The sequence below is a fragment of the Ambystoma mexicanum genome, chromosome 2q (assembly GCF_040938575.1).
Source record: "Ambystoma mexicanum isolate Mex_15411 chromosome 2q, UKY_AmexF1_1, whole genome shotgun sequence".
Classification (NCBI taxonomy): Eukaryota; Metazoa; Chordata; class Amphibia; order Caudata; family Ambystomatidae; genus Ambystoma; species Ambystoma mexicanum.
Window position 1 is genome coordinate 623,653,528 of NC_090924.1, and position 26,192 is coordinate 623,679,719.

Consider the following 26,192-nt stretch of genomic DNA (forward strand, 5'->3'; position numbering starts at 1 on the left):
CGCGCAGAAGCTCTTAAAGACACCGTATTTAGGGAGAATATGCGAGAGGAAATATTAAGTTATTTCGAGATAAATACTGGCAGTGTTAAGACAGCGGGCACACTCTGGAAAGCCTTTAAAGTGGTGGTGAGAGGAATAGCCATAGCCAAGTCTAAAGGACTGCAGGATGGGATTCTGACTGAATTACAGGACTCTATGAGAAGGAATTGGAACAGGGCAGTAACACTAAGGCAGATATGTAGGCTTTGGGCCTTCAGCAGAAATGTGCAGGATATTCAGATAGATTATGCAATCTTAATTATAAAAAATACATAGAAAGACAACATGCTGGAGGCGACAAACCAGGAAGACTCCTCGCATGGCTTTACAAAAACGAGACTCCTAGGCCCCCAATCAGAACAATGGTGAGAGATAATGGCGATGTAGTGGATACACAGGAGGGGGTTAACCAAGAATTTGTAGACTATTATAGACGCTTGTACGGAGACAAGGTGGGAGACAAGGAGGGGGAAATAGAGAACATATTGGAAGACATTGGGCTACCCCAAATTAGTGTAGAAGAGAGGAGCTAGATGCCCCGATCACTCTCGAAGAGTTAGAGGAAGTGGTGAGGCAACTGCCCACGTGTAAAACCCTGGGAACTGACGGACTCCCGAGTGAATTTTACAAGGCATATAAAGCAGAGATTCTCCCCCCACTGCTGGAAAATCTTAACGAAGCATATGAAGTTGGGAGACTGCCGGAATCACTGCGCAAAGCAGTCATTGTGCCACTCCCCAAGCCCGACAGGCCTGGTAGCGACTGTAGTTCCTATAGACCCCTATCGATGTTAAACCAAGATAGTAACAGCAGTGTTAGCAAACAGATTGAAAAAGGTCATAACCAAATTAATTCACCCTGATCAAACAGGATATGTCCCAAACAGGAATATTTCGAATAATTTGAGGCGACTCCACCGAGTGATTGAAAATACTGAAGGGAACACTAGCGAAATGGCGATAGTGTAGCTGGATGCGATCAAAGCATTTGATTCGGTCCGGTGGCCCTGGCTGAAGGCGGCCGTAGCTAGCTATGCTATGGGACCAGGATATCTCCACTGGGTAGAACTCCTATATAGCGAGCCATTAGCGAGAGTGAAGACGGGAACTGTGATTTCTGAAAGGTGGCGGCTTGGTAGCGGGACCAGACAGGGATGCCCCTGGTCTCCTATGTTGTACATTCTGGCTTTGGAACCTCTGGCGATTTATCTAAGGCAGCAATATGACGAAATAGGCATTGTAGTTGGGGAAACATCACACTTAATTTCGCTATATGCAGACGATATGTTATTGTATTTGCGCTACCCAGAGGAAAATCTGCAGTATGCATTAGAAGTGGTAGACAGGTTTGCGGAACTCTCAGGTATAGCCGTGAACCCAAGCAAATCCTGTGTGTTTCCGCTGGGCAGATATAGAGGGCTCATGGCGGAGAATTTGCCGGTACTTCAGATCCCGGGGAAGACCACAACCTTTAGGTATCTTGGGATAGGTATATATCACACAGCAGAAGACGAACATAGGCATAATACAGTTAGAACGGTTTGGAAACTGGAAAATAGCATTAAGTTCTGGGCGAAACTCCCCCTGGCAATGATGGGAAGGGGGGGCGATGCTCAAGATGGTGGCATTGCCCAGACTGTTGCATTGCTTTGTGAACATTCCATACTCCATACCCCGGCAATTCTTTACTAAACTGGATAGCATATGCAGGGAATTCCTATGGCACGGGATCAGGAACAGGGTAGCCCTATGGAAACTCCAAAACCCGCATGAGAAAGGAGGCATCAAACTACCCAACTGGGAAGTATATTATGTAGCGAGCCAGTTGCAACAGGTAGCCAAATGGCTCTCTGCGGAGTCCACCTTAGAACATAATCTGTTTCAGGGGGATTGCTCCCCATACTTTGAAAGAAATGATATGGTTACCCAGGAAGGAGCTGAAAGGCCGCCCAGGGATGTTGGGTCTTGGGTGGGGGATGTGGCAGAGGGCGTGCCGGTTGATGGACAAGCCGGCCCTGGGCTTGCCGCAAATCCCACTGGTTACAATGATGGGAACAGATGTGCAACTTAATGATTAGGAAGTATTGGGAACCGGTGGGAATAGCAACATTGGGGGATGTGTGGCAAGAGGGGAAAATACTGGAATTTGAGGAGCTGGTAGAGCAAACGGGGTTGAGCACTGGGCAATATATTACATACCATGGGATGGTGCAACGAATTAAAGATACCTGGTCGGAAGTGGAACTTGCAGAGGAACCGGACACCACATTAGATGTGATATATGATATAGCGGAAGGTGGGCACGAAACGTCTAGCGTGTACGAGATGATGATGACTCAAGTGGGCAAGGAGGCGACGCCCCTTAGACTGGCCTGGGATGAGGAAGTAGGAGATGTGATGAGTGACGGGATGTGGGAAAGGGCTCAGGGGTATCACAAGAAAGTGTTGAGGAATGCTAGGCTGCAACAAATACAGTTGTATATAACGCACAGAGCATATCTGACGCCACTGAAGGTTGCTAAATTTAAGAATGCTGGGAGCCAGGTGTGTCCCAAATGCAATGAGGAAAGCGCAGGAATGGTGCATATGTTCTGGGCATGTCCGCAGATAGCGGAATATTGGAGAGATATAGCACAGAAAATGGAAGACAAGGGAATCCGCATGAAGGTGGATACGGCATGGGCTTGTTTGTTGGGAGGGTTCCCCAGACTGTGGAAGCTTAAACATGTGAGCAAATTAAAGGATTTGGCATATATATTGGCGAAAAGAAGGATTGCAATGGGATGGAAAGCGTGCCACAAGCCCAAAGTTGAGACGTGGTGGAGGGACTTGCAGAAGTGGGCGGAGGCAGAAACAGTGGCATTGCAGGAAGTGTGCAAAGGGGATATAGAAGGTGAAGCCGGAGCCCTAGAGAGTTGGAGACAGCTAATAGAGCTATTTGGGCCCACGTATGATGGACCAAGTGATGATGATTCAACAAGCATGGCGGGAGAGGTCTCCCCACCACAAGAGGTGGAGACTAACGATTGGAGAAAATAGGCTTAGGTGGGGGGTGGGACGGGAAATACAGTGGGCGAAAAATAAATGTATGTGTATTTACGAGCAAGATATGTAACCACTGTAAATTGAGTTTGTTAATTGTTGTTTGAATAAAATCAATAAAAATTGTTTTTAAAAAAAAAAAATAACAACAAGCCTTGCAGAGGTTTGGAGTTATACATTTCGGGACACAGGAATGGAGAGGAAGGCTTCACAAAAAATAAAAAAATAAAAATTAGGAGAAAAGGCAAAAGGTAAAGAAAGGAAGGGGAAAAATGGTGGGGTGGAAAGGTAGCTATAGCATAGGATGTCCGCGATGGCAAAGGGGCGGAAACAGAGCGGCAGTCGTGCTATGTGGAGTAGCAGGGTGTGTGGACTGAACTACATCGACAGGGAGTACATAGACGACTCTTGGTGCACTGGGGGGGGGGGGACAGAAACAGCATTGGGGCAAGGGTGAGCATGGGGCACATTGACCAAGAAAGAGGAATGTGGTGTTACTGCGGGCAGTGCACAGAGGGAATTAAACTGGAAGGATAGAGGGTGCAAGGACGGCAACTGTTAAAATAGGGGACAGCAGGTGAGGTGCATGGCAAAATGTGGGGGAGCAAACATTTACAAGGGTGAACACGGGGGCGCATTGGCAAAGGAGGACGGTGGTGGAGTTACGGCAGGGGATGGGGAGAGGGAATTAGACTGCATGGACAGAGGGTGAAGGTACGGCCCTTGGTGCAGTGGGGGAGCAATGAGGGGTGCATGGCAAGGAGCGGGGGACCATTTGGGATGGTTGGGGCGAGTACAAGGGAGTACTCATGGAGGAGTGCATTGGTTGGTAGATGGCCATGAGACGCTGTTCAATATGCTGGCCCCTAAGCAAATGCAGCTGGGATTGGTCTGGGGTTGTGAGGGTTTACATTGATTGGCAAGGAAGAGAAGTGGAGGTAGGTTATGTTTGGAGTGATGAATATGGGAAAGTACAGAGGATGGTCATGGCAACATTTGTAGGTCATTGATGGGAAAGCATAATGTTGGTAGAGAAGACCGGCAGGTGATTCCTTCAACTAGATTTACTACATTGACACCACAGTACGTTCCAGGGCTCTTAGCTTTTCTAGGTGAAAATAAGTAAGTAGAGTATCGGTGGGGCTCGGGATCGGAATGAATTTGCTATGCAACAGCAGAAGGCTGATGGGCAGGCTGTATCAGAGAAATGGGAGTAAATCAGCATGTAGAATAAGAACAGGAGCGTGCGGTAAAAAAAAAAAAGTATATATAATAAAAATATACAGGTAAAAGGGCCCAATGTGCTGGCAAAGTGCCTATTACGGCTCAGAGGTAGAGTTAATGCGGGGGATCAGGTGGGTTAGAGCAGTCGAAGGGGATGGTGTAAAGGGGGGGTTAGCAGGGAAAGGTTGGACGAAGTGGGGTGGACGGGATTTAGGGCATAGGGTTCAAGGGGTTGTGCATCTCAGGGGTGCTGGTGCAGTTTATGATGGTCCAACTGTGGGGATGTTTAGGGACAGTGATGTTGGTGTAAATAAGGTTTTGGTTTTGAAAAGGGGGAAGGGAGGGGCAGTGTCATGCCCTGTCATGAAGAGGTACAGTAGGCAGACACGTAAAGATTAAGACTAGGAGCTGGTTTATGAGGTCAAGGGTGGGAGAAAGGGACACCAGTGAAATGTGGCAGGGATTTTTTCTTTTTTTTTTTGAGAGAGCATGAGCGGCACAGGAAGAGGAAGCATGTGGTTGGAGTTACATTATGGGGGGATTTGGTGAGTAGGGAGGAGGAGCAGGGTTTGATGTACAAGGCAGGAATGGAGGCGAAGAGAAGTGAGAGGATTATAGTGACGAGCATTAGTCAGGGAAGAGGAGGAGTAGCACAGTGCATTACGGTGGTTTGAGTTCAATTGGTGTGGTGCTTAATTTGTCTTTTCTTTCACAGGTGCGGCAGGAGATGTTCTGAAGAAGGGAATAAGGAACGGGTTGCTATATGTAGGGTGTCTATTGATGTAGGGGTATAAAGGTTTTTATTGCAGTTCTGGGTGCAGTGTTTTACCAGGTGAGTTTCATTGGTGGGGACGAAAGGGGATGGTGGTTATGATGATTTGTGTGTGAGATAGGGTGGCCATGGGGGTCAGAGGTCAATTGTTAGATCTGCAGTTACAAAGGGGTTTTGGCTTTCAAGGATGGAGTTTGGTAGGGACGCTATCAATGGGTAGAGGGAAGGGCATAGGAATGTTTTAGGGGCATTGTGTGCAATTTGAAAACAGGATTTGGAGGCAAGGGAAGGAGGGTAAATTACGGAGGAAGAACGAGTTAAAGAACGATTCTTTCAGTTTGGGTATTTTATGTCGGGTGTTAGGATTCGGGGTGGGGGGAGTGTTTAAAAAAATAAAAAGTGAATAATTAAACATAGGAGTAAATAGGAAGTTAATGGGGTGCACAAAGAACCCCTCTGGGGAGGGTTTTTCTGCTGGGGACAAAGTTGGTTACATCTGAAGGATTATTATTGTGGTAAGGAGGGTGGTTAGTGCTGTTTGGACGGGCAGACTATCCCGGGGTTACAAGAAAGGGGATAAGGTAGGGAAGAAAGACGGGTGGTGGCTCGGGGAGAGGACATGGATAAAGTTTGGATAGATGTGGAGGAGTTGAAGGGGAAAGGAACAGTGGTCCAGATAAGATTTGACGTGGGAGTATTTAACTCCCTATTTTTTAAAGTTGGGAGTAAAATGATTTTTTCGAGAGTAAAAATGTAAGTCCAATTCCCAATTAAAGTATTTTATAAGCAGGTAAAAATAAGTTTTAACTGGGAAATGGAAATATTTTTGAAATCCTTATTTCTTTGCACCCATTTATTCATACAAAGATACATGTTTATTACTTCTAATCATGCAGTAATAATAGCAGTTTCTTCTGGTGGTACTACGTGCACTGCTGGTCCAAACATTCATGAAGCTGTGTGAGCGAAAACAGGGGCACAAGGTCATGTATGCATGTTTCCCATTTTTTGGTTAGGAGTTTTTTTACTCCCTATTTTTTATTGTTGGGGAGTATTGCCTATTTTCTACGGAGTAAAAGTGGCCGATACACCCCTTATCTGTAGGGCTGACTACACATATGCACAAATAAATTCAAAAAAGTTCTCTATTTATGAAGTAATTTATATCATGGCTTGTGATAATGAGATACTACCTGATAGTGGCATGACCTAATTGGGATTAGAATGCAAAGTGATCTCCCTCCATTTTAAACTATATTTTAATTAACTGTTCCTATTAATCCCATTCAGAAATTATCTGTTTTGTTAGTTATGTTCCTCTTCTCTTTGTGAGTGATAGGGGCTCCCTAGTGTTTTCTCAGACAAGAAAAGCATTGACAGCTCTGAGCATAAGAGTTGTCACAAAGCATTTCACGTAATCCACAGTCCAATGATTGAAGTGCCCATGTTTACCAGTTAACTGCTCACACAACTTTACTGGAAGGTTTGACTCTTCCTACAGGAAGGAGGAGGGGCTGTTGGGTTGTCCACACAAGCTCAGGAAGAAACCATCCCCCAGTGGCGGAATCCATCTGTCATTGATGTTCAAGCGTCTGCATCACTTGGACACTTTGCAGATTCCACTTGTAAGGCAGGTCTGACTCTTTGTAATTGGCCGACCCGTCAGGAGATTTACTGCACTGTTAAAGTAATCTGTAAATGCACAGGATTGTGCGACTAATTGTTCTGTGCGGTGTTGCAGGGCAATGAATGGGTTTGCTAGGGTCACACTTAGCAGGTCTGGTTAAAGGCCCTGCTTCTATCACTGAATCGCATTCAACGCAATGGCACAGCAGCCTTCACACAAAGTTAGCATTTGCTAAAGATGTGCTCCAACGCCATCTACTGGAAAGAAAGAATAGGGCATTCACAAAAAAGTACTGTGGCCAGCCTCAGTAAACGGTATGAAAATAAAATGCGGCGTATTTACAATATTTTACTGTGTAAAAGCCCCTTATCTGGGGGGCTGGGAAGGAATATTTGAAGAGAGGTGAGGGGTGTGGTTTACCAACATGTTTAACGTTTTGTTTAGTCTGTAAAGGCAGAGGGGCCAGATTAACGTAGTTTGTAAACTGTGGCCTGTCACATTAAAGCAACCTTTTCCACTAATGGCGAGTCTGGGTGTTTTGTGCAGTTTAGCCCAAAGGGGTGCTCTGGGGAGCATGCAGTACGCGTTGCTCACCCAGGAGGTTTTGGGCACTGCACCCCGGCCAGCGATCCCGGCAGAGGGTAGAGTGCCTCCCTGGGTTATTTATAGGGGTACCGGCGAAAGTTCAGGAACAGTTGGTGGTTAACACTGTTCCTTGTTGGCTGCCCACCCACCCTGTTAAATTTGGCTTTAAGGTAGTGTTTTTTGCTTCAAAAGGGAGTGCGGGCAGGGTTGGTGAGTAATAAGGAGAGATGTGTTTTTTTGTTGACAGGTCAGGGCGGCAGGGGACAAGGAAGATTAGTTCTGAGTTGTTTCTTTGTTGCTTATGTGGCAGGTCAGCCTGGCTTTCATTGAAGACGAGAGTGGTGGTGAGTTGGGTTCTGAGGATATTGGAGCGGTAGCCGGGGACACGGTTGGTTGAAGCAGAAGGATTATTATTGCAGTAAGGAGGATGGTTAGTGCTGTTTGGATGGACAGGCTAGCCCGGGGTTACAAGAGAGGGGAAGAGGTAGATAGGCCGTGGCTCAGGGAAGAGGACATGGATAAAGTTTGGAAAGATGTGGGGGATGTGAAGGAATATTTGAAGGGATGCAATGGGGGTAGGGGGACAGAAGTGGGTTTACCTGCATGTTTAACGTTTTGTTTAGTCTCTAAGGCTGAGGGGCCAAGTAAGCGTAGTTTGTAAGCCGTGGCCTGTCACATTAAATACACTTTTCCCACTAATGGAGAATCTGGGTATTTTGTGCAGTTTAGCCCAAAGGATATTTTTGAATAAACGAGTTCAGGCCAATACTGCAAAATGAAAGAAGGCCGATTCGCGGTTATGCACATTGTTGTAACTTGAACCTGTGACAAGGGCTTGTGCTGCGTCACATGGTGTACGACCATGAGATATTTAATCAATACTGGGGACAGTTTCCCACCCATCACGGCAAAGACCCTGTGAAACCAGCCTTACTTTAATAAGTCCACACAGCCCATGAAGAAATCCAACCCACGACTACCCACTCAACCCGAGTGAATGGAGTAATGAGGCTCAAGCACCTGCATCTAATACTCACAGCTGATGCAAAACATCTGTCAGCAAGAAGAAGAAAGAAGCCGCCGCCTGCCAGTTACCTCCCAACTACGGGTCCAGCAGCATCATTGAAGCCCTGCCTGCGCAGCACGCACAATGACTATGGAGCTGCCCCTCTGCCTCCCAGAGCACCTCTAACACCGGGCCTAGCATCCCCGGGCCCCACAACACCTAACCTAAAACATTGGCTGAAGATTTCTAGGGGCAACAGCAGACATATCTCAGAGAAAGATGCTGCCATCCATTTAAGCAAAACACACAATATTTCAACATTTTATCACTACTAAGCAGGCTCTAGGAACGCTTGCAACCATTTGTGAATGGCGATCATTTAGTGAACAACAGAATAGCTCACACGTTTTTCAAACCTGTAAATAGGGACTTAGCAAAACTGAATTGTGAAGGCTGAAAGGTTTGGAATAAAATCATAAACCTCTGGCATTGCTCTGGCAAACTGTTCCAGACAATATTTTGTTCAGCCTTCCATGCCATTACAGAAGGGAAAGAACATAAGCTTGGTCCCACCCCACTGCTTAGTCACATCACCACAAGCAACCCAGACATGTCTCAGCCTCATTGCCCATCGTTAGGGGTGTGCGATGTATCTTGGGTCTCCAGGCTTGACAAGCTCAGGACCCAAAAGTCACCAGAGACAACCTACACATTGAATCTGCAATCTTTGGACCTCCAGAGGTTTAGGACTGCATCTCACATTAGCCATAGCCAGCCTAGTCAATGATGATATTGTGCGAGTAGTCCAAACACCCAGGGAGCCACACTCAGAGGCTTAAGCCAGGTTTTGTCTAACAAGTGGGGCCTGAAGCTAGTCTAGTTGGGCCCACCTCAGTGACATTAACATCTGTAAATGCACACATAGCGTTGTAGAGTGCGTATTTAAAGATTCTGAGTGTGCCTCGCCTGCTCAGTACCTACCCTGTCTACGAACTGGCCACAGGTTGCAGAAATCTAATCTTCAGCAACCAAAGAAAGAAACTCAAAACTGAACAGCATCCTGAAGCCAACCGTGCAATGGAAGGCAACGATAAACCGGGCCAGAAACATCCGAGAACCACCATACCATGCACCAGAAGAAAGCAATTGAATATCCAGGTGAGAAACACCCTTCTACCAATATTGAAGTTCTAGGTCATTCCCAGGCAGGGATCCAGTTGGGAAAAGAAACCATTCCAGAGACTACAATGCTGTATGATGGCCTGACATTTTCTTGCATAAGGGAAGGTTGAAACCGTGGGAGCCTATTTAATCAACAATTCGCATTTGCTCTTAGCGACACGCTCAACCTGGGTAGCAACGCATGCACATTTCGATCCCTGGCCTGGCAATATTGATTTAAAAAATAAATAATAATACATTTTTTTTTTTTTTTAAAACACACACACCTAGTCATTTTTAGTTCAGGCTTTTAGCGCCACCTGTAAGCCGAAACTATTTGCATTAGAGTACAGCTAGGGGGAAATCGCACATGAGGAGGGACACAAAGCTTGTAATTTGATTATTTACCACCCGATGGCCCATGGCCATGCCAATCCCTATGGCCATTCACACCCACTTTCTGCCCCTCCCAAAACACATCCTCCTAGCATAGCCTTGAACTAGCATCATCAAGCCTCACCACCAAACTTGTGCTCGAAGTACCTGCCCGAGTTTTTCAAAGCAGTTTTCCGATAGTTAATGACTTAATTTGAGGTGTAAATATGGTAATGGTTTCATAAGTCTTAACCAGGTCTGCCTTCAGCCACTCGATTTATAAGCCCTATGCGTCACCTTCATTGAAGTTTAAGTCTTATATAAAAAAAAATGCATTGGCAAAGCCAAGTTTCAGCTTGTAAATAAGAATTATCAATTTGCCCTGGTACTCGCAGGATTTTGCTGCGGCAACCATTGATGGCCAGTTAATACCATTACGGCAGTGACTGGCAAATGCCTTTCCCATGTCTACACAAAAGCAACAACTGTTGGCATTGCCAATGCTTGTGTTTATTTGGGGGTTGGACTTGTTGTAAGACATAAAGTACAACGCGGGTGAGATTTGTTTGCTAAACAGGGCCCAGTGAGGAGAGATTTCACGCTTTCATTAAAAAGTGTGAATTCCACATGTGCAAAGTTCTTTTTTTTATCGGAATGCATTAATTACTGCACAGCTCACTAGAAACACGTTCTCCCTTTAAGATTAGGGCGTGGCGTAGCGTTGCAATATCAAAGATTCGAATGTAAAAGTTGAGAATATTAAAAAAATACACATTTCTAAACACATTTGTAAGATTTTCCAAAGGTCCGTGCAAGGGCACACGGCACTGGGGAAGCAGCGCATGCCAGTGGCAAAAGGAAAGGAGTAGGAAACTGAAGTTCCCTTTACCCTTCGGTGCTGCAGTGCAGCGAGTCCCCTTACTTACCGGCGAGGGCGGAGCTGCCTATTTGCCACTGAACTAGCGGGGGTCCACCTGCACGCAACACACAATGCTGCCTCTGAAGGCTGCTGGTTAGTCTAGCCCCGCAGGCTTGTTGATTGAAAATGACCGGCAGTTCGCTTCCTGGTCACATGCTGCCGGGTCATGTGCTCTTCCTGCTCAGAATCCTGCAGAAACACGTCCTGCAACATTCATGGGTTATTATGTATAGCCGATGGCGTCACTAGAAATCAGTATTGGGATTTAGGAGGGGGTCATGGGTTATAAAGTATAGCCGGCGACGTCACTAGAAATCAGTATGGGGGTGGGGCAAAACAGGGGGCTGCACAGTGTTGCCATATCCGCTTATTATATGCGACTTTGGGCTCGTGTTTGTGAGTACAGGGGGAAAGTAGGCAACTGCTCTCTTGATTGTTTTGTAATGGTTGCAGGAATGTCACTTTGCCCCCATAGAATTGTTTACAGTTTGCAGTTTCTGGCTGTACACCCTAGTGTCGACTGGTGAATTTTTTAATTGAAGGGGCATAACTATTTCCCCAAAAATGCCAGCCGAGCCACAACCAATCGACAGGTTGGGAAGAGGGATTATCCCCATGAGCATGTTTTTGTAAATAATGGCTTCAAATGGAGCATTTTACAGAACACTTTAAAAGAAAAAATCAAATTGGGTAAAAAGACAGTTTGCAATTGGTTTTGTCAGGTAACTAATGAAAAAATCCAATAGATGCAAGTCACCAACAGCGCACATGAGTCCCCCCCCCAAACACATTTTCATGATGCCTTTGCCCACAATATATGCCAGTATAAAAACATTGTCATGCTGGCTGTGCCCATATATTTCCAAGCTGGCAACACAAATATCTGCTGGTATTCCCATATAAGAACATGCTCATGTTTGCTTTGTGCATAATGCCATTAATGATACTATAAGAAGGCATGTCCATGCTTGTTCTGCCAATATATGCCAGTATCCCCAAGTAAGAACATATTCCAGTTGTCATTACCATTAAATTGCCATTCCACAGTATGAAAAAATTTCCAAACTGGCTGCATTAAAATGCCAGTCTAGCCACGTAATAACACAAATCATGCTTCCTTCATCAAAGATGCCCATTAAAAAATGTCATGCCGGAGAAAAAAATTGCTACACTGGCTGCATTAAAATGACAGTCTAGCTACATAATACCACTCATCAACCTTGCTTTATCAAAGATGCCAATACAAAATGGCATACCATAACAAGAAATGGCTGGATTGGTTGCACCAAAATGCTAGTCTAGCCACGTAATAATACTTATGAATTAGATATGTCTCACAAGTTGCGCTCTCCCTCACGTGTATACTGGAGATGTTATTAACATAGATACATATACATCCAGTTTCTGTTTATAGGTACATGTAACAAGAAGCAATATAAGCAGATATAGTCTCTGTCCGATAGTTTTTAGAGATTTATTAGTGAATAGTACACGTCACGCCAACACGTGTTTCAACCCTCTCTGTACCGTCCTCAGGGCGTTTAGATAGGTGATACTTAGGCTTCACTGTTAGCAAACATTGTAACAAAGTAAAGTGGCATTAACATGATTGCCATGTAATAGATTGAAAATCAAGAAAACACCATATCAAGCTGTTAAAATGATCCTTTCATGAGATGTCTTAGTCTGCTGATTGTCTAATTTTGATTTCAAAATAAACAACAGAAACAGGTTAAATGCACACACTGTCGTTTCCGTGCTGCAATTCGATTTTCAATACAAAGTCTATAGCTGCTTCTAAATATCCGCTTAAATGCGAGTCAGAGTGCTGTTTCCAGCACGTCCGTCATGTCCTGAGCCTCAAGGAATGTGGGTGTTGTCTTGTCTTGTAATAATACTTATCATGCTTATTTTAACAAATATGCCAGTCCAAAATGTTAGGCAACAGTAAGAAATGGATAGACTGGATGCCTCAAAATTCCAGTCTAGCTAAAGCTGCATAATAAAACCTATCATGTTTGCTTTCTGAAAGATGCCCAATACAAAATGTCATGCCACAGTAGGAAAATGGCTAGCCTGGCTGCACCAAAATGCCAAATCTAGTTACATATTAACACTTAACATGCTTGCTTTAACAAAGAGGCCCACTACAAAATGTCATGCCACAGTAAGAAATGGCTAGACTGGCTGCATTAAAATGCCAATCTAGCTACAGCTACATACTAACACTTATCATGCTTGCTTTATCAAAGTTGCGTGTATGCCTCTGTTGTGTTTAATGAGTGAGTGTATAATGATGGGTGCACATGTGAATGAGGGATTACATGCTACATGTAAATATGTGTGCATGTGTGTTTGTGCTGGGCTGTGGAGTTGATTTTGGCAAGAGGGAGTTTGTTGCACAACTCCCCTCCTCACCGACCAAGTTCAGCTCCCTATGCGGGGTGCTGACCGACCAAGATCAGCTCCCTATGCGAGGTGCTGGGGCACCCGGGGGCAGGCATGGTATTGTTTTTATTGGGCATCTTTGAGAGGTGTCTAGGAAAAAATGCCATGCCTGCCACCTGAACCCCCCAGCACCTTGAACGCACACAATGTGATTGTGTGGGAGGAGTTTGGCTACACTTCCCAGTAACATCATGGAGATAGGCAGAGAATATTGATAGAAATGGTGATGTCAGCCTCAGGGACGGGGGATATTAGTGCCGCTAGGGCAGTTCACCATAGGGCGATGCAGCAACGGATAGGATTATCACAAGATGACGATGCCCTGCTGCCTGATTTCACATGTGTAAAAGTGAGGAAAACTATGGTAAGGTGCATGGGAAATGTTTGTACGATCGATCAACGTAAGCTTAAAAACACATGCCCGAACGCTCGGGACAATACAATTACTGAGTGCACTAAGTGGTTAATAGAATCAAGACTCCCTGCGCTATAGCAGGGGTAATCTTTATTAAGCAGTTTGACAATATGTCCTGTGATAAAACACAAAAGAAGGGGCACACAAATTACAGGGTATTTGGGTGGTAGTCTGACAGAAAAAGAAACACATTTTAAAGAAAACGAGTGAATTCAAGTTTGAGAAACAGTTTTCAGTTTGGAAATCTATATTTTGTTTTTTTCTATACAAGTGTAAGATGCACATTTGGAAAACAATAGCCTAGCATATAGGAACCCTGCTTTTCACAGTGATGGCCCCACCCCAGTGATATTTATGGCCCATTGATTTCTGTGGTGTCCCTTTCAGTCCAGAAGAAAGAATACAGCTGAGCAAATAAAGCCTGTGTGCAAACGCGCGAATGACGGCTGAGCAAAAGGAACACATTTAAAACTCCTGGAAAGAGTATCTTGTCAGAGGAAGTGGGGATGAGGGGGGTTGCGGGGCCACCAATTAAGGGGGGCAAAGCAGCAAATGGGAGCAGGGGCAATTGTTCCCCGTTACAGGGACGCCGAGGTGTATTCTTTCTGCTTATTAGCTTATACTGCCTTTGCATTAGACCCCCCCACCTTTCACCACCACACTGCGCCTCCCATTCTTTTCCTGTTTTTCTCAATAAAATCCAATAAAACCCAGAGTGGGGTCACATGTAATGTACATTGTTTGTAGGTGGCGAATATGTTTTTCTTGTCGTACCTGACCAGCTGACACGATATCACCATTACATTTTGCATCTGTGTAGTTCTGACTTTTCATGTATAAAAAATGCTTTCAGGGAGTTGTGGTTTTGGCACAATGCAATGAACAATTTGAACATAATCACCTGATACTCATCTCATGATTTGTGAACAAAAGCCCTGCTTTGGCCTCATGCTATTCAGCTGACATTGAGTCATCATGTCACAATTTTATTGGTCTAAAAATTGTAGCCTCTTCCACCCTCCATCGCTGTTTGTTCAAGTCCTGGTTGAACTGGTTTTATTACTTACTGACAATCTTCACTGCTCCTAGTCCTGCTCTTCCTCGCCACAGTACTTTTTCAAAGTGGACCTGTCCACCATACACGAGGTTCTTTCAATTTGTTTTTTTAAAGTTTAATATTGTTCATTTAATTTAAATAAATGAAAGCAGTTACAATAAAGAAATGGAATTTGATGCATTGTATATAAGTAATAGAAGAAAATGAAATCACGCTGCACTGGTTAGAAATAGTGTTCAAACTGAAAGATATTATAACAATAGGTTAACAATCTGATGAAATAAAGAACCATTACAACACGTTGGAAATAGAATACATATGTTAATAGATATTATGAAACGGATGAAAGAAATCTTTTCTGTACTAACAAAGAGTGGGAGAGAGATGGAGTTTACATCTCTCTCTTGATATTTGGTAACACATTTTTAGCCTATTTTACTCCGATGAGAATCTCCAATCTTTCTATTAATACTCTCAATTTCTGCTGAGTATGCCAAGCTCTGAATGCAGAGTTTGTACATTCCATTTTAAAATGTAATTTTATACTCGCTTTTTGGGAAAAGTTATGGAATTGTTTACAAATTATTTTGAATTTCTCGAACATTTAGCCTTATGTAATATGATTATTGGAACCGTTATCAATACATATATGAACATAATATCTTCGCCTAGCCTATTTAATTTTTTCATTTGTATTGGTTTTCATCTTATTTCATTTAATTAGAAAATGCTGATAAATTATCTAATAAGATGTGTTGGAATTCCGTACATTCTTTTCATAGAACTAAAAAATGGCATGCTTATTCTAATGGTACTGTTCCTAAATGTATTGATAAATGGGATGTATTTACGAAATAGCTTAATAATACATAAGTGATACAGTTATAAATTGTATTGTTACATTCTTTACTCTTTTAAAAAATGTATTCCCATTTTACCAATTGTCTCTCAGTCTATTTAACTTCATTCGCTATTTGCATTGATTACCTTTTATGATAACATACTGTATTATATAATAGTTCACCATTGAATCTTATTGTTGTTTCAACATTGTTATTAATGTAGAATTTTAAGATGTTTCTTTTTTCGTTCTTTTCACATCACTGGGATTCATTATCTTGCTCTTTATACGTTTGTTATTCATTTATGCTTATTACCAATAAAAACAATGTTCACTAAAAAAATTAATAACGTATGATGATACACCAGAATGAATAAGCAAACGCAATTCCAATATAAAAAATCCAGTAATAAAAAAAGAAAAACAGAACAATTGACATACCAGTTGTGAAAGCAATAAGAGAAAAAGCAATCATGAAGGTTTTAAAATCGCATTCCGTGCAATGCTTTTGGATTAAATAGGATGAGTTCTTTGAGAGTAAGAAATTACATCCATTTCCTTTCAAATAACTGAAAGTCAGCAGTTGAGCTAGTGCAATCATTTTCTAGTTTGAGAGAATAACATACAGAGGTGCGCGGCCAGGACGCCGACAATGGAGATATGTCTCGAGCTCTGGCAGTCTGCTGGCGTAGCAACCAAAAGCCCCGGGAGGATTGAGCCTAATGGAGAAGCCTGCACTCAGGAAAGGCCAAGGAAAACCAATGAAGCTGTTGATATGCTCTAACCACGTATTTAGCCACTCAATTAGGAGAGGGGGACAAACAACCAGGCTCCCCGCATGGAGGCACGACCCATGGTGACGTGCTTGTGCCAGGGTGAATCTGGAACTTCACAGAAGCAGATTTAGCAGGGGGACACTCAAAATAACCTCACTCCCACTCCCCTGGTGTGGAGGACCGATATTAGCAGGGATTCTATGGCCAGCCGGGGATGGATGCATCACGGAAGCAGTGTCAGCCCTTACCCTCCTCCTCCGACTCCGGCGTGGAGAACCGAGGCCAGTGAAAAGCTGGGACTGGAGAGCGGCACCGGGCTTGGCCCGTGCCAGTATGAGTCTGGATCCTGTGCGGCAGAGACCAGGAGAGAAGGGACAGTCCCTACTTGGCCATTAAAGTGGATCAAGAGAACAAGTGGCAAGGAGGGTCCAGCATTAGGTGTGTGACACTTTATGGCAGAGCCAAGAGGCTAATCAGGAGAAGCCAGTTAAGTCTAAATACTGCACAGAAAACTAAGGAAACGCAACTTTGTACACCGGGGCAAATGCAGAGGAACCTGTTTGGGCTAAAGAGCCAAGGGGCCCTGGTTGGACAACCTGTGATGGTGTACTGTGTGGTCTAACAACTGCGCCTAGACCCGTGAGCACTACAATGTGAAAAGATAAAAACACTGTGAAACCACAAGAAGAAGCCCTGCAGGGGGGCGCTGTTGAGCAGCCAAGGAAAATGGCTGCTTAGCTGGTGAGCTCCGTCGTGGTCCACCAGAATCCTCTTCGCATCGGTGCTGATCCGGACTGCCAGCTACAGCCACTGCTGCGTTTCTGCTGCTGAAACCGCCCTCTACACGCACCCGCAATCCCGGGCTGAATCGGTGCCTGGAGACCGCGCGGCCGTCATCGGAGTGCGGCCTCTCTCCGTGGCCTCGCCGCTGCTGCTGCGACCACCGGCTCCGGGAGGCGCCCCGGCACCTGACTCCTGTATGCCGCCATCCGCGGCCACCTGAGGCTTTCCTTGCTGCGGAGACCGTCCCCCGGAGCGCCTGTGGGCCGGTCGCTGGCCTGTGGCGGGGCGACTGACTCTGCGGGCCGCCTGCTGCCGTGACACTGCGGCGTTCCGGCCTGCCTGTGCGCCGCGGCCCGGATCCCCCTTCCCCCCCATACGGGCACCGCCTTCCAGCCTGGTGCCTGAGGCCGGTGCGGGCTGTACCGCTGACCGTGCCTGCGGCCGCCTGTGACCCCGGGCGCCCCCACGGAGAGGGGCGCCAGCGACGCCATCCGGGAGGCGCTTCTGGGGGAACCTCTACCGCCTCCCCGGGCCCACGAAGATCGCGCCGCCGGACGGCCGCCGCCTGCAGACCTGCACCCCTTCTACCTCCGGAGGACACAACGGTCTCGCCCCCCCTACAGGCTGGAAGGTGGGTGCTGGGTGATACACTGGGGTCCCCCCCTCTGCTTCCCTCGGGTGCGGGCCCCATTCCCTCAGCTGCTCGCATCTTAACTGTGCGCCTACGTCGCCCACTGTGGGGCTGCCTACACAGGAGCTGGGCTCTCTACGGCCCCCTATACCTCGCCTTGCCGCTGGGACGGCGCCCACCTCTACGCCCGTGCCATATCTCTCACTGCAAGTCGCCGCTCCAGCAGCTGGCTGGCAGACCTCGTGGCGCCGCCGGAGTGGACAGTGCCCCACTCACCTGATTGGCGGCGGGGCCAGCCCCGTGAGTGTCTGGGTGCCCGCGACCCCCACAGCTCCATCTATCAACTGGGCCTGCTCTCCCACTTCTTCCACCTCGTCGCCTCCCGCTCAATACTACGCCACCTCGCTGCCACCATAACCCGCCTTCTCCGCCCAGTCGCCGCACTACCAGGCTCTCTGATCCCACAACACCCATAGACTGCTGCCGCTGACCCCCTGTCACCCCCCTCGCAACGCCCCAGCCGCCTAACATCCTCATCTTTGCCGGGGTGAACGGGTTCCCCTACCTTGGCCATGTCCAGCAGAGCACGGGGTGCTAATAAAGTGGGCGCCATGGACAAGTTTGCCAAAACGGCGCTTAGGGCGGACCCGGCGTCCTCCTCTGCGACACAGGAAGATAGCGAGGCTCTCCCGGACCCCCCACACCCGGATCTGACCACCTTGATGGAGTCCATGGCGAAAAACTTCGCATCCTTCCATGAAAAGTTGGACGACATCAATGCTAATGTAGCCTCCCTACGAGCTAAGGTTGACCAACACGGGACCAGGATCACTGAAACGGAGCAGAGGATAGGGGCCAGCGAGGATCATATTCATACTCTGCAAAACACAGTTACTGTGCTCGTCCACGACATGAAACAGGTCAAGGCCAAGAATGATGACCTAGAATCTAGATCACGGCGGAATAACATTCGCATTGTGGGGGTTCCCGAGTCTGCACTGAAGGGTCGCATGGAGCTGGCGGTCGAACAGCTCATCAGGGATCTCCTTGGCAATCCCGAGTTTTCGCCATTCTTTACAATCGAGAGAGTGCACCGCTCCCTGGCACCCCGGCCTAAGCCTGGCGACTTCCCCAGACCGATCATTGCAAAGCTACTGAGCTACAAAGACAGGGACCATATACTCCGACTGGCCAGAGTGAAGGGGGAGCTAAGGCTTGAATCACAAATCGTCAGGATCTTCCCTGACTTTTCGGTGGGAGTACAAATGGAGAGGCGCCGATTTGGCGGGGTGGAGAAGATGCTGAGAGAGAGAAAAATTGAATACTCTATGCTTTTCCCTGCTTGTATGAAATTCATCCACCGCAATAAAAGCTATTTCTTTACGGTCCCTGGTGAGGCTGTTAAGTTTATCGAAGCACAGATCCCAATGCCAAATCCCCCGGAGGAGCTAATTGGAGACGACTGAAGCTGTAATTCCTCTGCTCCTTCGTGGACCTCTGGTGTTCGGGGCGACCGGGGACTGCCCATCTGCGAACTGTTGCTGGCCCCCCCCCGACTTCCTTCTGGTTGGCCTGCCTTGGCCTCATGGCCCCATATCTAGCATTTCATCTCCGGTGGGAGATGTCTACCTGTATCTTGGGTCTCTGATCCCACAATCCGGGCCTGGAGGCAGTGAGCTGGGCCGCACTGTTACGCACTGTCCTTGCTGGCTCCAATTTCGTCCTTGCTATCTCGAACAATATGGTTTATCCTCCTTTTTGTAACCCCCACTTTACTGGTCGGGAAAAATTGAAAACTGTAACGATGCTTTACCATGCAAAGATCACACAATGGTGGACTAGACGGCAGCAGCAGCCCCCACTGCAGCTGCAATGCCACTTATGGCGAGGGTTGTGTTACCAAGCCCCGGTTGGGCTATGTTTTTGGCGTTGCCGAGTTGGGGATGGCACGCAGGTTGTTTTAAGGGTGGGTGTCGAAGCACTGCTAGTAACTACTGGGCGGTGAGGGTGGGGGGAGGGACAGTTGGGGTTTGCTTTACACAAAAAGGCAGGATGGTCTTGACGGGTGCGGCAGGGTGGTGGATCTGCTCCATTCTAGCGCTCCTGGTGGTTATTGAAGCGAGATTCTACATTTGGGATGTTCCGTAACTCTTTGGTATGGCTACTAGAGTGCTGACCTGGAATGTACGGGGTCTGACCAATTTCACTAAATCACGTAGGATAACGGCGTACGCACAGAGACACGGGATCAAAGTGCTCCTATTGCAGGAGACTCACGCTCAGAAACTCCTGTCATCAAACCTCGCACAGATCTGGGGCCCTAACAGATACTACACTCAGTACTCCACCCAGTCCAGGGGGGTACTTGTCCTTATTCACAAGTCTGTTGGGTTCACACTTCATACATCCCACATCGACCCAGAAGGTAGATATGTGATTCTACACTGTACTTTAGCTAACGAAGAATGCCTGCTTGTGAATTCGTATGCCCCCAACATTGACTCCCCGGAGTTTATGGATACAATATCTGCCATTCTCATGAAATATGTCGATGTCCCCATCATATGGGGCGGAGACATGAACCTTATACTTGTTGCGACCTTGGACCGAACGACCACTGCCCGTAGACCCATGTCCCATGCTGCTAAACGGCTTCAAACTCATATGGGCTCCCTGAACTTGCACGATGCTTGGAGGACACTCCACCCCCAGGAGAGGGACTACACCTTTTACTCTACGGTACACGATAGCTCCTCGAGGATAGATCTATTCCTCCTGTCGGGGGACCGAATGGGCAGGGTCTCGGATGTCAGGATCCTTCCGCGTACGCTCTCCGATCACTCCCCCGTGCTGCTACAGATTCAACTTGGTAATGCCCCTGAGGCCCGTCCCGCATGGCGCTTCAAACCCGACGCCTTGTCAGATATAGTCTTCAGGGCTGAGATTCTTGCGGACATAGTCTTGTTCTTTGAAAATAACAACACCTACGACACGCCCGAGGGGACCCGGTGGGAGGCATTCAAAGTTTACATCAGGGGAATGTGAATCTCCAGGGAAGCAGGGGTCCTCAAGGTCGTAAGGCAGGCTCTGAATGACTCCGAAATTAAGCTTAAAAACCTAGAAAGAGAGTACGCCTCCAATCCAGCACCTGCAACCTGTCATGCTGAGAACCTGGTGTCTGCAGAAGCTGCTGAACCCCCGACAATCCACCCAAAATGTGGCACTCTGAGCTGACATAAATATAACTGCTCAGTTTACCTCACTTTCAGGGGAAAGGGGGAAGGGACAAAGAAACAAACACCAGGTTGGAAGCTATCAACTCGCTGGTTCTTCACCTGTAGTAAAACACAAACATGCAATATTCCTCATTACTCATTGATTACTATACTAACCTTAAACTCTAAATCCATAATCAAAATAGTTTAAAAAACCATACCTGGTTCTTCTCTACAGAATGCCCAGAGAAGTGAAAAGCAGACAAGACTTCCTTACTTGGGGACCAGAATCTTATAGAAAACTCAGCCTTCTCCGTAGGTCCATGAGTGTAAATTAACTTAGTAGTTAGTCTGCTCAAATCAAGATTCTTGAACAAGGTCTTCAAGTAAGATTTATGAAGTTCTTTTTAGTTCTGGTATTGGCTTTTAATATTTTCTTTGTAGAAAGTCTTTTTCTCTAGACGAATTAAACTTGCGCTGAAATCTTCACGTGGAAAGCCAGAAACCGCGGGAAGGAAAAAAAATCACGCGCTTCTTCTCCAAATCGCGGGAAATACGCACACGCGAAAAAACGCACTCGCGCTACAGTCCAAGACGCGATAAAAATTACACGCGCTACCTCCAAGTCGCGGGAAACACGCACACGCGCTGACGCCTCAATTCGCGGGTAAACGCACTCGCGCTAATGTCCAAGACGCATAAAAATTACACGCGCTTTCCTCCAAGTCGCGGGAAACTCGCACACGCGCTGACGCCTCAATTCGCGGGTAAAACACACTCGCGCTAATGTCCAAGACGCGATAAAAATTACACGCGCTTTCCTCCAAGTCGCGGGAAACACGCACACGCGCTGACAACTCAATTCGCGGGTAAAACGCACTCGCGCTAATGTCCAACTTACGAATTGATAAGTACACGCGCAACATTCACACGCGCTTATATTATCTCGCGGAAAAAACCCTTGCGTAAACGAACAGTAACCGCGAGTCCAAAGTACAAGCTCGCGCTTCACTCTCACACGCAGAGACACACGCGCGGGTGAAAAGTAACGGACTAAAAACTCTCGCGCTAGTTTGATTTGACTTGTAGCGATAAAAACAAACGTATGCGCTTCAATCTTTTTGATACAGATTTGATTTCAGTCTCATAGATAAATATAACCTTTTTACAAGTTCAACAAATCTGGAAAGTCACTTATCTTGAAAAAGACTGGAAAACTTCTTTCCTCAGAAGTTTCTGACTCCTGTCCTGTGTCTCCACCAAACTCCAAACATGACTCCTGTTTTACTTTCAGATCTTCCGCTCTACCGCTAGAAACTTGTCACCCTTGACCAAGTTAAGCAGGAGCAACTAGGCACACGACCTCTCAGCTGGGCTAGGACGATGAAAGGCAGTTTAGAATGTTCATTGTCCTCCCTATAAACAATCTCCAGCCAATCAGAATTTTGACTGAGCACCTCCATCTTGGCTTGGGGCATTCTCCATAGACTGCAATGAAGGTTAAGGGCAAAATTGGCTGTATAAAAAATATAACCCATAATAACTTCCTAAAACCTTTCTATACTAAATATGTGTCTCCCCTGACCCAATGTAAGTGAGTATATGATACTGTATGTAAAGAATATGTCACTCCAACCTGACAGTACCTGACAGTACCCCCCCTCCTAACGCCCAGTCCCTGGGCCACTCTTCAATGGAAATTTTTTATGAAATCTTTCTACCAAACGAGGAGCATGTACATCACTAGCTTTTTTCCAAGTGCGCTCTTCTGGACCAAAGCCCTCCCAATCAACGAGATACTGTAACTTTCCTCTCACTCTTCTAGAGTCCAGAATTCTTTTAACCAGAAATTCTTCGGAAGCATCTTCCTCAATCACAACTGCCGAAGGAGTAGGTGTTAATCTAGTTCCTTTAACCACAGGTTTTAACAAACTAACATGGAAAGTTGGATGAGTTTTCATATGACTGGGTAATTTAAGACGAACAGCCACTGGATTAATCACCTTTTCTACAACAAACGGTCCTACGAAACGAGGACAAAACTTATTTCTTCCTTTAATTCTCAAAAACTTGGTTGATAACCACACCAAATCTCCCTCACTATATTGAGGACTAATCTTCCTTTTACGGTCAGCAAACTCTTTATATTTTTGTTTACTCTCCACCAACACCCCTTTTGCCTTTTCCAAATTTCTTTTCATAACTTCTAGTCTTCTTTCGACTTCTGGGTTTCTAGAATCATCATTAATCTCAAAACTAAGAAAACGAGGATGAAAACCTCGTCCCAAATAAAACGGAGACATAGAGGTGGCATCCTTACTACAGTTGTTATATGCAAATTCTGCAACCCACAACAAATCTACCCACTCCTCACCTGTCTGCAGATAACACCTCAAATGTTTTTTCAACTCCTGATTTATCCTTTCTACCTGCCCATTGGTTTCTGGATGGTAACCTGATGATAAGCATACTTCCACTCCCAATCTCTTACAAAAAGCTCTCCAAAACTTAGAAATAAATTGAGAACCTCTATCTGAGATGACCTGACTGGGAATTCCATGTAATCTTACCACTTCTTGCAAGAAACTATGAGCTAAACCATCAGCGGTAACCTCTCCCTTCATTGGAATGAAATGTGCTTCTTTGGTGAGTAAATCAACTACAACCAATACCGAAGTACAACCTTTATCTTGTGGAAGATCCGTGATGAAATCTAAAGACACTGAGTACCAAGGCCGCGGTGGAACTGGTAACGGCTCCAATAACCCAGAAGGCTTTCCGATGAGATTCTTAGATCTAGCACAAACTTCACAGGTCTTAACAAAATTGAGGGTATCTTGTCGAATTCATTCCCACCAAAAATGTCTTCTGATCAACTCGAGAGTCTTCCGATACCCTGGATGTCCTGCCAAGACTGATTCGTGACATTCCTTCAACATTTTTTCTCGAAGTTCAATTGATGGTAAGTAGAGTCTGTCATCTAAATAAGGTAAACCATCTTTAATTTTACGAGCTGGATCCAAACGAACCCAATCTTCAAGTTGTGTCTCCGAAATGGATTCCCTTACTTTCTTGAAGATTTCGTTCTCCTTTTCAACCCAAGCTAGAACAAAACGTTCTGGAGCGATCAATGGAAGAGGCTCACAAACCGACTTAACCTCACTTTCAGGAAACTGCCGAGACAGAGCATCTGCCTTTTTATTTTGATTACCTGGCTTAAAAGTAACTATAAAGTCATAATCCGCAAAAAATAATGACCACCTAAGTTGTCGAGGTGTCAGAGTTTTTGCTGTCTTCAAAAAGAGTAAATTTCGGTGATCAGTTAATACTGTCACAGTGTGACGTGCTCCTTTTAAAAAATGTCGCCATTCCTCAAATGCTGCTTTGATAGCAAGAAGCTCTCGGTCTGAAATGGTGTCATTTTCCTCTGCAGGTGAAAATCTCTTAGAAAAGTAAGCCACTGGATGCAATTGTCCTGTAACATTATGCCTCTGAGACAACACAGCTCCCATTGCCACATTGGAAGCATCAGCCTCTACAAAAAATGGCTTGGAAGTATCAGGATGAATCAAAATAGGAGAGGTAATGAATTTCTCCTTCAAAATATGAAAAGCCTCATCAGCCTTAGCTTCCCAAACAAATGGAACTCCTTTTCTTAAAAGTCGAGTAATTGGAGCTACTAAACTGGAAAAGCCTTCAATGAATCTTCGGTAAAAATTGGCAAATCCCAAAAAGCTCTGGATCTCCTTCACCTTAGTTGGAGTAGGCCAATCTCGAACAGCTTCCACCTTTTTTGGATTCATTTCCAGACCACAAGGAGTAATCACAAATCCTAAAAATTCTACCGAATCCGTCATAATGTTACAGGACAATTGCATCCAGTGGCTTACTTTTCTAAGAGATTTTCACCTGCAGAGGAAAATTACACCATTTCAGACCGAGAGCTTCTTGCTATCAAAGCAGCATTTGAGGAATGGCGACATTTTTTAAAAGGAGCACGTCACACTGTGACAGTATTAACTGATCACCGAAATTTACTCTTTTTGAAGACAGCAAAAACTCTGACACCTCGACAACTTAGGTGGTCATTATTTTTTGCGGATTATGACTTTATAGTTACTTTTAAGCCAGGTAATCAAAATAAAAAGGCAGATGCTCTGTCTCGGCAGTTTCCTGAAAGTGAGGTTAAGTCGGTTTGTGAGCCTCTTCCATTGATCGCTCCAGAACGTTTTGTTCTAGCTGGGGTTGAAAAGGAGAACGAAATCTTCAAGAAAGTAAGGGAATCCATTTCGGAGACACAACTTGAAGATTGGGTTCGTTTGGATCCAGCTCGTAAAATAAAGATGGTTTACCTTATTTAGATGACAGACTCTACTTACCATCAATTGAACTTCGAGAAAAAATGTTGAAGGAATGTCACAAATCAGTCTTGGCAGGACATCCAGGGTATCGGAAGACTCTCGAGTTGATCAGAAGACATTTTTGGTGGGAACGAATTCGACAAGATACCCTCAATTTTGTTAAGACCTGTGAAGTTTGTGCTAGATCTAAGAATCTCATCGGAAAGCCTTCTGGGTTATTGGAGCCGTTACCAGTTCCACCGCGGCCTTGGTACTCAGTGTCTTTAGATTTCATCACGGATCTTCCACAAGATAAAGGTTGTACTTCGGTATTGGTTGTAGTTGATTTACTCACCAAAGAAGCACATTTCATTCCAATGAAGGGAGAGGTTACCGCTGATGGTTTAGCTCATAGTTTCTTGCAAGAAGTGGTAAGATTACATGGAATTCCCAGTCAGGTCATCTCAGATAGAGGTTCTCAATTTATTTCTAAGTTTTGGAGAGCTTTTTGTAAGAGATTAGGAGTGGAAGTATGCTTATCATCAGGTTACCATCCAGAAACCAATGGGCAGGTAGAAAGGATAAATCAGGAGTTGAAAAAATATTTGAGGTGTTATCTGCAGACAGGTGAGGAGTGGGTAGATTTGTTGTGGGTTGCAGAATTTGCATATAACAACTGTAGTAAGGATGCCACCTCTATGTCTCCGTTTTATTTGGGACGAGGTTTTCATCCTCGTTTTCTTAGTTTTGAGATTAATGATGATTCTAGAAACCCAGAAGTCGAAAGAAGACTAGAAGTTATGAAAAGAAATTTGGAAAAGGCAAAAGGGGTGTTGGTGGAGAGTAAACAAAAATATAAAGAGTTTGCTGACCGTAAAAGGAAGATTAGTCCTCAATATAGTGAGGGAGATTTGGTGTGGTTATCAACCAAGTTTTT

General features: G+C 45.5%; 1 protein-coding gene across 1 annotated transcript in view; it reads right to left on the reverse strand.

The window, feature by feature from the left end:
• The window catches only part of LOC138569641 (alpha-N-acetylgalactosaminidase-like), a 358,057-nt gene extending 347,048 nt beyond the window's left edge, over nt 1-11,009 (reverse strand). Inside the window, exon 1 of the mRNA XM_069647792.1 lies at nt 10,757-11,009. The gene's annotated coding sequence lies outside the window, so the exon portion shown is untranslated. The remainder of the gene's footprint in view (nt 1-10,756) is intronic.
• Between the last annotated feature and the right edge of the window lie 15,183 nt (nt 11,010-26,192).